The sequence below is a fragment of the Belonocnema kinseyi genome, chromosome 5 (assembly GCF_010883055.1).
Source record: "Belonocnema kinseyi isolate 2016_QV_RU_SX_M_011 chromosome 5, B_treatae_v1, whole genome shotgun sequence".
Classification (NCBI taxonomy): Eukaryota; Metazoa; Arthropoda; class Insecta; order Hymenoptera; family Cynipidae; genus Belonocnema; species Belonocnema kinseyi.
The window spans coordinates 26,580,251-26,586,584 of NC_046661.1; positions in this window are offsets into that span (position 1 = coordinate 26,580,251).

Below are 6,334 nucleotides of genomic sequence, written 5' to 3' on the forward strand. Positions count from 1 at the left end.
TCCACAATCCACTCACCTCAAATTTCACCACAATATCAGAAAAACTCAGCATCCACAATTCCCACTACTTTACACTTTCATACCGGAAACGGAAGTCCATTTGAGTAAGTTTAAGAGATGTTTAAAAATTTGTGAAAGGATTTAAAAATAATTAAAACTTTTAATGATTTTTTAAGAATTTCGTAAGGTTTCACGAAAATGGCGTAAATTCTTTTAGGTTCCTAGCAATACTTAAAATAAATTTTTTATTGCCAAAAATTAATTTCAGGAGATTATTTTTAAACTTTTCAAAACATTCAAAAAGATTTCAAAAATGATCAAAGTTTCTGAAAAATTTTAAAGGACATTTTTTGTTTGTTTTACAGAATTGAAAAAAATCGAATAATTGGAAAATGAACTTTAAAAGAAAATTATAGAAGACTTTTGAACACATCAAACGATTTCCTAAAATCTAGAAAAAGAGTGTAGAAGGTTTTAAAAGTAAAATGTTTCAATTCAGTGTGATTAAAAACTTTTAAAAAATGTAAATAATCGAATAAATTCAAGAAGTATTTAGTAGAATTAATGAAATTCAAAAATAATTTAAACTCTAGAAGAGTTTCAGAACGTAGGATAAACTTATTTAAAAAACTGAAAAATCTAAAAATCGCAAAAAGTTCAATTATTTTCAATAAAATTAGTAATGTAATAAATATTTAAAAATTCAAAAAGATGACACATCCCTGTATGCTTAGATATATAATTTGTTTGCTTAGAGTATGTTCTATGCAATTTAAAACAAAAGTTTATTTTAAGTAAATATAAAATTAGTTAAATTATTTCTAAAAATTGAAAACATTTAAGAATTGTAGTATTAAAATACACTTAAAAATTAAGATTTTTGTATTTAATTTTGATAAGATATAATAGATATATTTATGTAAAGTGAATAAATAATAATAAACGTCGATAAACGAAGGACTTTCATACTTTTTCCTAGGAAAAAAGAATCGATAGAAAGCGAGTCGGTTTGAATTGCGTATCTGTCATTTGCATTTTAAAAGAATAAAAATGAAATCGGTTAGCCACATTTTTAATCGGTCACCTGTGCGCGGTTCTTCAAATCTGCCATTCCACATTCGTCAAAATGCTGAGTGAATAGAGTTGAATGAGACTGACTAACCTGAAATAATTCCTATGAGAATTCTACGATTCGCTAATGTGCATATGAATGGGTTGAGATTCAATATGAAATGAAGTTCTTAAAATATCACAACCAATGGTAAAAATACGATGTGCACATAGCAATTTTCAATAAGCGTGAATCTGCCAATTGTAGGTTACCTCAGGCTGTGGTCAACTGAGTGGACTATGCAGATTAAAATTTTAAAGAATTAATTGTTTCGAATGAGAAGTATGAAATAATAAGTTTGAATAGCACAATGCTGATTAATAAAAAATTACAGAAATTCAAATTAAATAATATTGTAATATATTATTATTGATGCGACAAGTTATTTATAAATTCAATGATTATTTAGTTGAAATTCTCTTTTTAAAGTAGTTTCATTAGATTATCCTGTAAAGGAATTATAAGATTTACACTGAATTAAGCGTTAGTGACATTCAACTTCTGCAGTGCACATGCTAATGGATGCAGGAAGTCCACGTGTGAGAAAGAAACTCCGCAATTCGCTTATATCTATTTGCATCACAAACATCCAAATGTTTAGAATTTTAATACCCGCATTTTTGGTAAAGGCAATTTCGATAAGATAAAACGTGAGTGTTAGTTTTTGTAAATTTAAGATTCATATATGTTATTAAATAAATGTTTAACATTCTGATGTGGTGTGATGCAAATATGTAAAAAAAATGTTCCGCAAAATCAATTAAAATACCTGAAAATAAATAGTCTGTAAATAAAAATAGACTACATGTATGCCAGAATTTTCTTAAAGATGGTCATTAAACTATTTTTTAATGAATAATTTTAACTATTTAAATTATATTTATTTTATTTAAATTATTAATTTTCTTTTGGAATTATCGTTCCTCTATCGATTAATGCTGATTCATAATCGCTACTGAATGGGTCCGAGAAAAAAATTACGCGGCCGATTTAAAAAGTTGATTTCTCATTCAAAACTCACTCTAACCTATGGGCGGCTATCTGGAATTCCAGTGACAGATACGCAATTCAGAAGACCTCAAAACCCATTCAAATGCACGTGAATGGATTTTTGTTTCCTGGGTTGTTTGCGAAGAAGAGATTCCTCAATTCTCAAGTGTGAATAGTAAGGGAACTGACGTCAATGAAACATCCATAATTAATGAAAGATTTTTATTTTTCCCGTAAGTACAATAGACTTATCATTTGTTAAAATTGTTCTTAAAAATTTTCTTTGAAGGTGGTGTGGAAAAGAGTTATTAAAAAATGTGTAGGATTTTCTAACAAACAACTGTATGAATTTCTGACCTTTTTTATTTTTATTTTTTAAGTGTATATTGATCTGCTTTATGTTTAGGGCAAAATCATGTGCTAAAAAACGATAAAAGAAATATATATTTCTAAAACTGGTCCATACGATTAAAGCCAAATCTGTACAACAGTTTGTTAACATTTTTGGAATTTTTTTTGTATTATTTAGAAGGCGATTTTACATAGTGTTTTACTAACTAAGGGAGATATTTTTATAATTTTATTTCTGAAATCTATTCCCTGAGCTACATATTAAAATAAAATTCAGGAATATTTATAAAATTATGATTATTTTTTATTTTTTAAATTAATGTATACAGAGTGCAGTTTTTATATGAAATTTCCCGACGGTTTTTTGTACCATGTTTGACCCTAGAGAAGAATCAAGGAAAAATATTCTAAACGTACGTTCCTTAGTTATTAAGATACTATACAAAAAGGTACTTTTAGAATAGTTTTCTCCTTTTAAAATCACGAGATCACTTTTAACTTTCCTATAAATTACATTTTTAAATCAAAAATAAATACAAAATTTGAAACGAATAATAGGGAAATAATTATATTTTTCTAATCTTGTCAAACCTTCTAATTATTAAAAATTATTCAAATGTTTCCCTATTTTTTTTTATTCTGCAAAATTAAACAAAAATTTTCTTACAAATTTTTCAGATTCTTTTTAAAATATTTTTAAATTATGTCTTATAATTAATTTTTCGAAATAAAAAATTATTTTAATTATTCCTAGGAACCTAATTTTTTTTTAATTTTCGTGAAACCTTAAAAAATTCTAAACCAATTGTTACAAGTTTTAATTATTTTTATATAGTTTAAAAATTTTTGAATTTCTCTTAAACTTACTCAAATTTAAAAGCACATTTTTCAAACCAAAATAAACTTTAAAAAAAAATTGTGCAACAAAATTATTTTACTAATCTGCTGTCAATTCAAATGTTTCTTTTTCTGGTTCAAAATATTTTTTCAGTAGAAAATTAATTTCTTTCATCGAAAATTAAAATTATTTTGCAGAAAATTAAACTTTTTATCTAAAAATGTAACTATTGTTTTTTTTTGTTAAATACTTCTTTTTTACTTTTAATATTCATTTTTAAGGTTGAAAATATACCGATTTTATTAAAATTAAAAAAAAATAATTTTCGAGTTGAAAACACATCATTTCTAATAGAAAATGATTCTTCTTGTTTAAAAATTGATTTTTTGGTTGATAATTTAAGATTTTTGTTTAAAATTCGATTTTTTTATGCTAAAAAATCATTTTCTCATACTGAAAATTTCACTGTATCATTTTTGGTTCAAAAAATTTTTTTATTTTAAAACTTTAAAATTTTATTGAAAATGTGTTGTTTTATTTTTCCTTGAAAATTGACCTTTCTCAGTTGAAAATTACTCTTTTACGGCAGAAAATTATTCTTCTTGTTAGAAATCCATCTATTTTAATTAAAAATTAATTTCTTTGGTTGAAAATGCCTTTTCTGATAAAACTTCTTTTCTTTTGGTATAAAATGATTTAAAGTGAAACCATACCAAATTTTAAACAAATTGTTACAACTTTTAGTTATTTTTCAATCGTTTCAAAATTTCTGAATGTCTCCTAAACTTACTCAAATTGGAAAGCACGTTCTTTAAACCAACATAAACTTTTAAGAGAATTGTAAAACAAAAATGCACGAGAAGGTTAGATAAGAATTAAGTTTTTTATTTTTTCTAAAATTATATGCAACATGGAAAAATTGGAAAATTTTCTACATGCTCTTTTACACCCCTTTTAAAATTTTTAAGAAATAATAAAAAAACGTTGTGTTCTTTTTTCATTTTTCTTTCAGAATTCATTCCATTCCATTTTTGGTAAAAAATGTATCTTTTTTAACTGAAAGTCCAACTATATGTTTCAAATTTTAACTATTCTGTTGCCAACTCAATTTTTTTAATTCAACATATATATTTCATTTGAAAATTCATTTCTTACATCGAAAATTAAACTATTTTGCAGAAAATTAAATTTTTTATCTGAAAATGTAACTATTCTATTTTTTGATTAAATACTTATTTTTAAGTTTTAATATTCATGTTTAAAGTTGAAAATTTAACGATTTTGTTGAAGTGATTTAAAATTATTTTTGTAGTAGTAAATTCATCTTTTTTTTAATAGGAAATAATTTTTCTCGTTTAAAAATTGATTTTTTTGTTGATAATTTAACTGAATTGTTGAAAATTCGATTTTTTTTAATTGAACAAATATTTTCTTATACGAAAAATTGATCATTCTCAGTTAAAAATTAATCTTTGTTGGTAGAAATGTATTGCTCTTGTTTAAAAGTTCATCTATTTTATTTAAAATTAATGATTAATGATAATGTAACGTTTTTCATTGAAAATTTATCTATTTTGTTAAAAATTCGTTTTTTTGTTGTTGTTTTAAAATTGATTTATGAAAATTTAAACTTCTGTTTTTTGTAGGAAATTATTGGTTCGAAAATTAAATTATTTGTTTGAAAATTCGATTTTCTGCTTGGAAATTGAAATCTTTTTTTGAAACTGATTTTTTGGGGTTGATAATTGTTTTTAACGGAAAATGTTACCATTAAATTTTTCCTTAAAACATTATTTTTTAGTTGAAATTCAACTATGTGGTTGAAAATTCATGTATTTTTTTTGCAATTTTGTCTTTTTGGAAGAAGTCTTTTTGTACGTAAGTTCATTTCTTTGGTTGAAAATTGACCTATTTTTTGTAGATTTGATTGTTTTCTCATTTAAAATTAATTTTTTTAATGCAAATTTAATTGTTCCACTTTTTTCAAAAGTTAATCTTTTTTACTTAAAAATTAATTTATTTTGTTGAAAAATCTATTTTTTATTGGAAAATTTGACTAGTCTATTTTTTGTTTAATGCTTATTGTGTCAGTTTAAAATTCGTTTCTCAAGATGAAAATTGAACAATTTTGTTGACATTTTTTTTCTTGAAAAATTATCTTCTTAATTATAAATTTATCTTTTAACTTCTTTAGTGGCGAAGTATTCTTCTTCTCTGAAATTTCTTTGGTTTTATTTAAAAATTCTTTTACTTGGTTTTAACTTTGAATTTTTTGTGGTTAAAAATTCATTTTTTGAACTGTAAACTACAATTTTCAGTTAAAAATGTATTTTTTTAAAGTCATTTCTTAGGTTGAAAATTTAATTATTTTGTCAAATTCGTTTTTTATTTGTTAAAAATGAATTTTTTGTTAGAAATATGACTAAGATATGCATCATTAAGCTCGGATTCCGGTTCGTGCATTTTCGGTTTTACACGAGGCTGGTCTTGGCAACATTTAACAGAGCCGACTCACCGACACGCCAAAAGAAAAACACCCGTAGCTAACCGCAGATCGGCTGTTACGTCCTACCTTTCGGATCCACCGAATAATATAAAGAATTGTTCTTTGATTGGTGGATTCCTTTTCTGGTCTTAAGGTTCGCTGCTGACTGGCGTTGATTTGAAAATCAACTACCGCGGTTATTCGAATCTTTATATTAATCACAGGCGATGAAATGACGAATCTCACAAGTTAAATATGTCATTTTAAATGAATAACTTTATTCACTGAACTTTACACATTAATCCATGGAACACACACACAACAGTTAATATAACTTTTTAAATTATTATTATTAACAACTAAATTATATATCTAACTTCACTTAATGTTAGCTATCAACTAGATTTGACGACTACACTAAGTTACGCGGACCTTATACAGTTTAGAATCTACTTTATTAATTATAATATTCAATATTTAAGATCTCGAGTCACGCGGGTTCAATGAATATCAACGATTGAAAGATATCTGCCGTTCCTCCCCGAGTAACATATATTTA